Source organism: Papaver somniferum, chromosome 5 (genome assembly GCF_003573695.1).
Source record: "Papaver somniferum cultivar HN1 chromosome 5, ASM357369v1, whole genome shotgun sequence".
NCBI classification, from domain to species: Eukaryota; Viridiplantae; Streptophyta; class Magnoliopsida; order Ranunculales; family Papaveraceae; genus Papaver; species Papaver somniferum.
The window spans coordinates 138,515,310-138,527,711 of record NC_039362.1 but is presented as its reverse complement, the minus strand read 5'-3'; positions in this window follow the sequence as shown (position 1 = coordinate 138,527,711).

Below are 12,402 nucleotides of genomic sequence, written 5' to 3'. Positions count from 1 at the left end.
TTGCACTATGGACATCATATTCGGAGTCAAAACTAATCACATGGATAGATCAAGAAGATGGATATAGAAAAACATAGATGGTTTTGATGTTTACTAAGTGAACGGCGTTTCCCATATCTGTCTGAAGGCCTCCGCCAAAATGAACCTATCCTAATGGATTGAGATACTAGTCTGACTAATATCAACACACTGGCATATACAAGGGTACCATTGGTCGATAACCTAACTCTAGGTCAACACAACTGGCATATACAAGGGTACCAGTGGTCGACTTTATTGAATTTATTCCTTTTGGTCAAATGGTCTGGTCTCATTTTTTTTTTTTTTCATAATAATTTTTTTTTTCAACTTTTTGGTAACTACCATTTTTTTCATCTTTTTTTTTTCTCTTTTTCTTTTTCAACTTTTTTTTTTTTTTTCAAGGTATCTCAATCACTCTAATTCACCTTAGCATTGGTAACAACTTGAATTGTGAGCCCCACCAAATCACTTAGAAACATATTTAAAAAGAAAAATAAAACAGAAGTGAAAAGGACTCAACGAGATATGGTGAAACTATCATGTTATTTCTAACACCTGAGCTCTGTGCTTTTATGAATAGACTCTTCTAGATGTTTCCACCTAATCAGATTGGTCTCAACTCCTACAACCAAATGCTTCCATCCACTTAGATTAGTTAGTGCAATCCTCAATAGGCATAAATTTCTAAGCTCTGGAGTTTATTTATTCATACTGCAACTAAAAAGTTTCTCCCATACCCCCAAACTTAAATCTAACATTGTCCTCAATGTTCTAAAGATGAAATTAAAAGCATGAACAAGGAGAAACTATTACCATTTGAAGCAAAGAGTTAAGGAAAGATATTACCGTGTTGCATGAGATTGGGTTACCTCCCAAGAAGTGCTAAGTTTAAAGTCTTCAGCCAGACTAGAAAGGATTAGTCAACTCGAACCATAAAGTAACAGTAATAACTGTGGGTCTTTAAAACCAAAAAGAGCTGACAAAAGGAAACTGCAGTGAACCAAGAAAATGTACAAGACTAGCATGCCCTTACCTAGTTTCTGGATAACTATCGCTAATTGCGGTTCAGGTTCAGGTTTATGAAGGGGTCTAAATAGACTATTTTCCTCGGATGCATTTCCTCATAGGTAGGATCCAAATTATTAGGTCCTAGAGTCTGGAAAAACTCAGATAAGAACCTGGAATCACAAAATAACCTAAATAATTTAGGATCCTCTAAGTCAATTAGGTATGACTTACAAAGTTGACCACAGTGAGAGTAGTGGTCATTCTGGAAATGTGTCGATTCTATTAACCTAAAGTACTTAGGTTTAGTCTCAGAACTTAATATTCGACTCATTTGAAACGTTCCCACAGTTGGAAGAAAACTATTTGGTGGGAAAACAAAGTCAATCTGGGTATCATAGCCTGGGTTAACCATCAACCAGAGGATGGGTTTCTAACAACTGAACTTTTCTGGACATCATTAGGTTCAGGTAAAAGTGTACGAAGATAATCTTGTAAGATGGTTGAGGCACAAATGTCAAGTCCTACAGGGACTTTCTAAGAGTTAAAGAACCGGAGACTGATAATCACCCCCAAACTTAGAGTTTTCAGTGTCTCTAGTTAGACTAGTCACAATCTCCCTAATTTCTAGGTCATCAGATTCTTGAAAATGGGCGATTGATTCTTCTAAGTCAGGTTCATCCTCATTAATCTCTACGAGTTCATCTAAGACTATTGTTTCTAAATCGTATGACTCTAAAACAGTATTCTCAGGATAAAACCGTTCCTCAAAACCATCATCGATTACAGTTTCTAAATCGTTCGACTCGAAAACAGGAGTCTCAAGATAAACCGGTTCCTCAAACCACTATCGGCTTCGTAATCAACATGAAAAACTACATCGTCTAAAATGGTGGAATCCCTAATCAAATCCTCGTCCTTTTGAATAGGTGAATAATCATAATAACTATTTGGATTTGAACTAGAAATAATATAATCATTATAAAGCTCAATTGGATTACTAGCTTCCTGATCACTATTCCTACATATTTCATGTTCTTCATCAATACTATCCTCATCATAATCATCATTATAACATGAAAAAGATCGAACCTCATCAAAACAAGTAGTGCTACCAATTCTAACCTTGTTATCTTGATTATGTAAATAACTATCTTCATTCTCAAGGGTATCATTGGATACACTATATTGGCAATTCAAGTAATTTCGAGCAATTATTTCGTTCGTCTCAGCTATCCGCTTGAGGTGGTCTTCTAAAGAAGGTTCACTCATTATTGTAGTTCTTTCGTCTATAATTATACTATTCATATCAGCTAACTTACGCGTCGACTCAGCTAACTTACGTGTTGACTCTAGTAAAGAGGAATTATCAGAAGGATCATAAAAAGGACTACTTTTCAATAGTTTGATTGTATCCTCTAGAGACGAAGAATTAGTACTATAATCTTCTTGCTCGAAAGACTGATGCATGTGTGGATAGTAATTGGGCTCACCATGGTATGAACCATAACCTTGAAAAGGTTGGCGTTACCAACTACTATTCCCACCATGGTCATAAAAATGATGATGTCCATATTCAAATTCAGGTCGATACTCATTTTATTGGCTTCTATCATACCAGTTCGACATTCTTAATTGTAAGGGAATTCTACACAATCACAAACAAGGCTGACTCGACCAAAACAAACCTAAATTTCTAGCAAACAAAAAGCATGATGGCTCTACTTAGATTGTCACTAGACCAGCTTCTAATCCTTCGAAAAGGAATTCGTTACAATCTGAGCAAATTCTCTGAATCAGTACGAGCCAAAGTGAGTTGAATAGAGGCGAGGGAAGCTCAGTGGAGCTTTGATACCCAAGGCCTCACCGATATTCAAGGCGGCGCAGTCGCGCATTCAACTCACAGAAACCATCCTAAACTTCGAAGTATACTCAAAAGAGTAACCAATATTTTTTGAATGACTGTCCTATTAAGCTCGTTACCCTATAGGTCTCGTTCTATTCAAAATTTTAGGCTTAGGTTCGCGTTTGGTTTCGTTTTCCTAAGGCGGACAAGAAGGAAACGGTGATGAAATCCGAGTCCTTATCTTGATTTGGCCAGGCCTTTCCCTTTACTAGGAAATTAAAAACAGTCCAAATTCGTCCTCAATCAATGAATCACCTTAAGGAATACAGTAACTCGCTTACAGGAGATTCGCGAGTGTTTCGATGGACTTACCTCCCGTACCAGACGGGGGACGAACCGTTGAAGTCGACTCGGTCCACGACTCCTATGTCGTGTGCGAACCCGAGGGGCCGAGGTGATATTGTAATCACCGTCCTTCCCTGCACACAATTTATTTTTTATTTTTTATATATATAACCCTTCCGTAGGGTTTAAAAATAAAAATAAAAATAATGTCCAAAGTCCAGAATAAAGTCCAAATAAAAAAAAATCCAAAAATTACAAAAATTATGACAAATAAAGCCTATTTAAAATCCTAAAAAAAAATTATGTCTTTTTTTTTCTTCTCTTTTAGCTTTTAGCTTTAAGCTTTTTGTTCCCAAGTCCTTAGTATTCCACTTCGAACCTGTAAATCAAAGACACGAAAAGAAACATAAAAAGGAACAAATAATAGTAAAAAAATAAAATAAACCTAAAAACAAATCTATAAACAAGTCCGCGTCGGCGGCGCCATTTTGTTGTAGTATTAATTTTGCGGTAAATAAGAGTTCGTTGCTCGGACTTGTAAAGATTTAAAAACAAAAATATATACACAATTTGTCACAGGATCAAGAGATACTAGGACTCAGGATTCCGGCAATTCTTATACTCATGCGAATCAACTATTAATTCTAGACAATTATAGCTTATAATGATAACAAATATCGACTCTTTTTTTTCTTCCAAAAATAGATTTTGTAAAGTATTAGATGTAAATCATAAGAATGATGCATCAAGAGTTCCTAGACTAAGCATACATCATCAGATAAAATCACAAATAATCAAGAAAAATCATAAATCAACTCATAATAGTGCAAATAGTCATAAAAGAATTAAATAGAATTACTCATGCATAAAGAATGGTTTCCTCCATCATACCAGTAATGGTGTTTAGCTACTCATAATAATCATGTTCTAAAAATAAATATTTGATGCTCAAAATATGATTAAAAGAGTGAAAAATATAATACAGTGAAACTACGACCCTCTTTAAGCGTCCAGAGAAGAACGATAAAACACCACTGCTGTAAATAACGATACCTCACTGCTGCTGTTGACGCTGTTGTTTTAAGACCCCCAGAAGCAAGTCGTTGTCACTGTTGATAAACGACTGTATTGTGGAGTCTGTTCTTCGTGTTCTTCGTGGTCTTTAATGGTAGCAGCAGCAGCAGAACTCCTCCTTCCTGCAGCTCCCGTTCTTCACTCCTCTAGCCTCTCTCTGGTCTCTGCTCGACCCCAAACCTCTTGATAAAATTTTCTCTCACTTCCCACCAGCCTTTATATACACAACAGGGTCCAAATAACTCGATTAAATATGAGTTTATCTCCCTTTTTCCTTTCCCTCAAGTCTCGGTCTTCTCTTCAACTACAGGTCACGAATATCTGTTATTTTTCCTCTTCCTTACGCTCTGAGTTACTCTTAACTTTCCATATTGATGTGTACGAATATTAGGAGAATATTGACTGCACTTTCACACGTAACTTCCTTGATTATTTTCTCCAGAAAAGCCGATGATAACTCAACGTCCTGTTTACTTCCAAACTCGGCTCCTAGCCAAATTTGATACCGTCCAGCAACCTCACCAGGCCTGTTTAGTTAATTATAGCCCATTCGTAACAAATCCAGCAATTCAATCTACTTCTAATTCGTCCATAAAATCGAACCCTAATATCAGTTCCGCTGCAAAGTCCTTTCGCGCCAAAATCTTGAGTTTGAAATGTGAAGAAGAGATGCCCCCTATCCATCTCCGGTGTCCCTTTAGCAGCTGCTTTTTCGGGGTTCCTCCGGGGTATTTCTGAGGTGCTTCCGGTACTCTATCAACGGAGGTCCAAACGCCGCATTTTCAGCCAATTTCGCCGCAAAACCTTATTCTTCTAAAAACACCTACAAATAAATAAAATAACCAAATAAGTATAGAATCGAGCACTAACACTATATACAATTGAGATATAATGGACACATAAATGCGTCTATCACTCAACTACACTTTCTATCATAATCCAAGACTTAGCGATAAGCAGTCTAGAAATCAAGACTTATAGTTTTGGAAACTAAACTTGACAAACAAGCTTGAGATAGAAACGCTTGCGAGTTTGACCGAGCAGTGCTCTAACAATGTTGATGACAAACTCAAAGGCCTCAAAACCGATGATGTTTTTATATATGGATGTCTAATCAGATGTTTCTTTTCCTTTTGTTTTTACTAGTTAACTCCTTGTAGGAATTTTATTCTTATTGTTTAAGGAGGAACACTAACTTTTTGAGTAGTGCTAATGTGTTACATTAGCTATTCCAAATACTATAATCTTGCATGTTTAAAGTTTATTTAATTAAATATTATTTTTGGTGACTTGCAATACCTAATCTTCATGGATTATACATATTTATTGATTATTTTGTTAGATTTATTCTTTGCTATCATATTTTGGTGATTAGAACATATATCTCATATTTTATCATAGGTTAAGCTCTTAACTCTTGAAAAAAAGGAGTGAAATATTTTGAGAATGAGAATATTGATCTCTCCACGATTACACTTTATATGAATATACTTCTACGGGATTCCGTAAGATGTTTTTTAGGAATCTGCTTATTTCCGTGATTGCATAACAGCCATGGAATAAGTGGTGAACGTTAATCTCATCGTTTGTACATGACTAGAAAAATTATAATTCTTATATTGAGCCATATCGCACCTTCGTAACTGGCGCAACAAACATTTTTTGTCGATGATTATTTTTCTCACGAAAATCTTGTATCTTAGTGCCTTTAACATTAAGATCGTTATTTTTAACTTCTTTGTTCGTAACTGGGTAGAAGATATAAAAATATTGGGATACAAATTTACTTTGTTCGTAATTGGAGAGTAAGTTTGTTAATGTCCAAGGAAAATCCTTCGCTTGTGATTAGAGTCGAGGTCGCTCATGCGTTCTTTTGGGAATTACATCAAATGGGGGAGATTTTTTTGAACTTTTGCTTAAACGTTATATCTTTTTGGGGAGAGAGGATGTGTAATTCTAGGAGATACTTGTACATATACGTCTCCTTAACGCAAACTGAGTTTTTCTTGGTGGAATCGTCTAAACTGAACAGTCATTATACATGGTTCTGGAACTGGACCACTGTGTATATTCTTCTATTGTATTTTTTAGACCTAAAAGAGTTTTCTTGATTCTTGATAAGTGCATAATTCATATGATTTTAGTGTCCATTCCATACTTGCTTTAACTATTATTCTTGCATATTTTCGTATTGTTACTCTTGTTTTCTCTTATGTGTTTCTATTAGGTGAATCATCCAAAAGGAGCTACAAAGTGCTAAAAAGATCTAGGAAGATAAGTATTCCAAGTATCCAAGTGCCCAAGTCCAAGAGAAGTTTAAGAAGTGCGACGAAAAGGAGAAAAACACTCAAAATCAAGAGACGACCCAAATACCGAGTGAAAAGACGAGGGTACCCAAATATACCACAATCTTAAACTTTTCTACCTATAGTTCCTCTTACCGAAAGTGATTGTGTATGGAATGAGTTGAGATAATACAACGAATTGGTATTCACACTTTGTGTGATCGTCTATGGATACGAGATCGAGACAATACAACAATCAAGTGTAATTACTTGATAGTAGGTTCGGACTTAACCAAACTATGTAGGATCACTATCAAGTAATACAGAGTTAACGTTTGTGTAATTTACTTTAAATTATAATAACAACAATTATAATTGCGGAAAAAAAAAGTAAATGACATGACAAGATTTTGTTAACGAGGAAACCGCAAATTGCAGAAAAAGCCCGGGACCTCGTCCAGAATTGAATACTCTCAGAATTAAGCCGTTGTACAAAATAACACCAACTTCGTATAGTTGAGACCAAGCAACTAAACCTATAGTTCACCTAGTTTCTTCAGTATCCCTGCGCTTCCAACATTAAATAAGTGCACGCACTGGAACAATTCCTTTGGTTCGTATTCCAAACAGTAAAGAAATAACAAATTTATTCGGTAACAACTCTATTCAATCTCAGTGACATGAGTTACACCAAGGCTCTTCTGTTTAATCCAATAAACTCCTTTGTCGGGTTTAGATCTATATATCCAACAACTACCAAAGTAGCAGAGTTTAGATTTTGCAATCAAAGATATAATCTACCAAGATACTATATAGTGATGCCGATCTATGCAACTAATCAATCAAATCTATCAAGGATAAACCGATTATAGTTGGATCCCAGACGATCAATTTTTGTGCACACCAAATATTGTGAAACCAATAAGAAATCTTATTTGCCTTCAAATCTTCTTAAATCTTCAGTAAACACCTGCGCACCACAACCTGAATCTCTTGTGATCAATCACGCACAGAACGGAATCTGTCAACAATGGATTATACAAGACGTCTTTAGATCTACAAACAGTTCTAAATATCTCGTCGACACTTTGATCTAGTTTGAGTGAATCTTATATCAGAAGAGAAGATTCTCAAGAATAAACAAACTAGGTGCAATCAAAGTTCAACAACCGCTAGTCAATCAAATTAAATCGAAAACTAATAATACTGCAATTATCTAGTTTCCCATCAACGGTACTCGTAGAGCTTCTTGATCCCACAGAACTTTTTAAACGAGAGGTCGTAAGAGATTTCGCCTAATTAGGGTACTTTCCTCTCTGAATATACGGCTCCACCAGTAACAACACAAAAGGTAGTTTTGCTGGCTCTTAGGATCGTTTGCTCGAAATGCAAACTTGGGTATTTATAGACCAAGGAAGTTTGGACTCCAAGGAATTTCCAAAACCGAATATTCTTAAGATATGCAATAAATTCCCAAATCGGTTTTCATAATTCCTAGAAATGCTCTTTCCAAATTAACCGTAATCCTACTAGAAAATCTCCAATTAGTAAATGCACATTACCAATTTTTACTTCCCAGAGATAAATCAAGGTGAACCAAGAATTTTGTTCCGTCTTTTGATAAATCAAGGTGAATAGGAACCAATTGATAAACCGGACTTATATTCCCGAAGAACGGCCTAGTATTATCAATCACCTCACAATAATCTAAATCGTATGATGACGAAACTAGATATTTTGGAATCACAAACGATGAGACGAAGATTTTTGTGATCACGTTTTATCTTTCCTATCAGAGAAATTAATCTCGAGAAAATCATGGAGAAGATAATACTCAAACGATAGAATCGGGCAAGATCAGAACATGCAACTACAAGAGAAATAGTTGGGTCTGGCTTCACAATCCCAATGAAGTCTTTCAAGTCGTTAACCTACAAGGTTTTCGAAAACCTAAGTTTAAAGGAGAACCGACTCTATCTTATACAACTATTAACACACATGAGGTGTGGGGATTAGATTTCCCAGTTGCTAGAGTTCTCCTTTATATAGTTTTCAAATAAGGGTTTGCAATCTAAGTTACTTTGGTAACAAAGCATTCATTATTCACCGTTAGATGAAAAAACTGATTCAACCAAGCTAATATCTTTCAATCGTTAGATCGAACTTAGCTTGTTACATAAAAATTAAATGTACCCTCATTTAGGTTTATGAATCGTACCTAAACGTGTACACCATGTTGACTCACAATAGTTAACTGAAGTTAGCCATATGATTAACTCTCATATCAACCATATCCATCTTAACAATAACTAGTTCAAATGACCCAAATGAAACTAGTTAAAGAGTTTTTCAATTGCTATATTCTCATAGAAGTATACAAGGACACAATTGAAGCAAAATCGGTTTGATTCACTCGAATAAATTCATGAACATTATAGCCTCGGTTTGCAATAATTACATTTCTTAAGTTCATGTACACAACCGATTTTAGAAAGTTACCACTCAAGTATGCAAACGGGTACACACACTTAAGTAGCCGGACCAAGTTTGGGTAACGCCAGTTCGCGGACGGGTACGCATACTACTTACACTTCCAAACTCCAGTAGAATTTTACGGAAGTGAATTTTCCGCCAGTATGCGTACGGGTACGCATACTTTCCCAGACATCAGCAACCGCCAGTACGTGTACGGGTACGCATACTTCAGGCTCCCGGTTTTGGACTTGCACACTAATTTGATTAACACACTATGTTTATATCCAAACATGGTTACTTGATTCTAAACTCTTTATTTCAATCATTGAAACTTTCTTAGAGGATGACAATAGTCGTTTTCACAATACTATTAGCATCAAAGAAATTTTCAAGTTATTGAAATTATCATAATGAAACATTCCAATATTACATCAAAATGATTGTATCAACAAACCATGTAAGATGTTACTCGACATTTTCATATGATCATTTCGTACTTTCGTCACGAATGTAAGATGAACTTTGCCGAAGCGAAAGTTTTCCAACACATATTCCGAGATATATATAAGCGAGTTAAACTCAGCTCGAAATCTCAAATGTGTATAATAGAAAACTATATCGTAACGCGACTTATGTCTCAATATAGGAGATATAGTAGAAATAGACTTTCCAAGTGATAGATGAGTTTCAGTCTCCACATACCTTTTGTTGATGAAGTTCCACAAGCTCCCCTTAGTAGTTCCTCGTCTTCAAATGATGAACGCCGTGAAAGCTAAAGCTCAAATACACAATCTATGTCCTATTCTGAGACATCTAAATAGGCTAGAAATCAAGACTTATAGTTTTGATCACTAACATTGACAAACATGCTTGAGATAGCAACGCATGCGAGTTCGACCGAGCAATGCTCTAACAATCTCCCCCTTTGTCAATCTTAGTAACAAAACTATCAATACATATGAATTACAAAATAAATAAAAACTTTGTAGTTTCTCATCCAAATGCTTGATCTCCTTGGAATATTCAACACGACTCAAAATCTTTGTCAGTTTACTCAATGATTTTAAACGTGTTCAACTCAGCATCATAGTTGTTGAAGATCCGTAGCGATAACAATGAGAAAACAAGTGCTCTCGATCATTGTTATACATTGTCATAGTATTATTACACAACATCAAAGTTCAATTGTATCACAACTTTGACAACAATACTATGGTGATATGTATCATTCCCCCTTATTCAATACATCTTCTTAATATGAAAACCACTCCTCCTTACATAATGATCCGTAAACCATATGTATTTGTAGTATGAAACTACACATTAATTCTCCCCCTTTTTGTAAATATAAATTGGCAAAGGTACAAAAACTAGTGGGATCCTCATGAAATTTCCATTGAGATTCTTCACGACCAAAAGATAACAACATACCAACAAATTTAGATGCAATCATAATGCCGAAGCTAAATGCATTCATCAAGGAGTTTATAAGATAACCCCTATAATATTCCACAGCCGCACTCCCCACAAAGATATGGCGATTAAGCACAAGTTCAAAAAGAACTCTCCCCTATAAAATGTCATTCCCGAGAGAACAACAAAGGCGACCTTGCTTTTACAAGAAAAGAAGGATTTCATTGGATATAAACAAATCACATAAAAACATGAATTTGTATTCAAAAATCTCAATTGAATCAATCACAAAAAAATGATCAATTCAATTGCTCATGCTCGACATAAGAAAACTTACGGAGCAACACGGTACATACACAAAGATGTGGATCCGGGAAGATCAATATTGCGGAATAAACAAGAATTCATTCTATTTTTCATCACTATTTGCACAATGACATATAATAGACATAATCCTTGTAAAAAAAAGTTCATCCTATCTCCATCAATATTTGCATAAAGACATAATAGGATTAACTTTTGTTAGTCAAAAGTTCATTATATCTTTTATGAATACTTTCATACTGACATATAATAGAGATAACTTTTGGAAAAGTATGTGACAGTCCAGGTTCATGGACCTAAACAACATATTCCATAACAATTTGCAATATATAAAACCATAAAGATTAAAATTGCAAATATCATCTTCCAAATAACTTAGAATTTAAATAAATAAATCTAAAAACATTAAAGATGAAAACGTTTGGAACTAGCTATGTGTAATCACAATAATGGCAATTCCAAAACCTAGTAATCCTTATAAACAAAAACAAGAATAAAAATTCTCATAAGAAGTTTCCTAGACAAATTCAAAGCTCTTTGAGAACCTCATACGTTTCAATGAAACCATCATAGAAGGTATCACTGATTTCCTTGATTCTCTTGACTGTAGATACTCCATGTTTGTGAGTTAGAACATAAACCTTACGGTCAACAACCCGAGCAAGTTGTCTAGCCTTTACACAGTCCACGATGAGCTTCTTCTGATTCCGTATCAAAATATTTTGATTAGCAAGGATTCTGGCTTGACCATCTAAGAGTTGGTTTATTTGCAGTTGAAGATTTGCAAACTCGACCTTGGAATCGTCTTGAAAACGAGTTAAATCCTTGACAGATTCATCAATCCAGGAGTTGTGCTATTTCCTTGCAATCATCTTCTTTAGAACCATATCTTGAACCGAATTACGTCCTTGAGTGTCTTCCTCCATATCAAGATGCACAATCTTTTGAGATTTTGCAGAGTTCTCCATATATTTTTTTTCAAGGATGTATTACTACAATATAGAACATATATAGTTGAATAAGAGAAGAGACTTCTCGTAAATGAAACCCTATGAACTCACAGGAGGGTCACGGACGTTCGTGGACCGGTCACAAAAAGGATTACAAACATAATCCAATAAGAGAAAACACAGAGTTTGTTAATGCAGCTCAATAATTCAGAAGGAATTACTTCAAATTAGAGCCTGAGAGATGATAAGAAACGAAATACTCAGATAATTAACATAAACACATACAAACGTACAACTGATCCTGACCCCCCACAATTATCATCCTTGTATCTCTCAAGATGGATTCAAGGATGAGATCACCTAGAATTAGGTAAAGGAGTGAGACATAATCTCACTACGAATCATGAGAGAAGAGTAGTACACATTTTTTGAGCATTTCAAATGTGTATTCCCTTCTTTCCGTCAATTATAACTTATTCCAGAAGAATTTGTCATAACCCTTTTTAGATATCCATCAGAAGCATTTCTATGAGGGCTAAGTCTAGGTCCTCTAGAAACAGGTTCCAGAAGAGAAGAGAAAAAAGTTTTCCTTCTTCTTGACTTAGACTTACCAAACACATTCTTATAAGTGCAGGACCTATGTTCATTAGTGGCATAAGAGTTT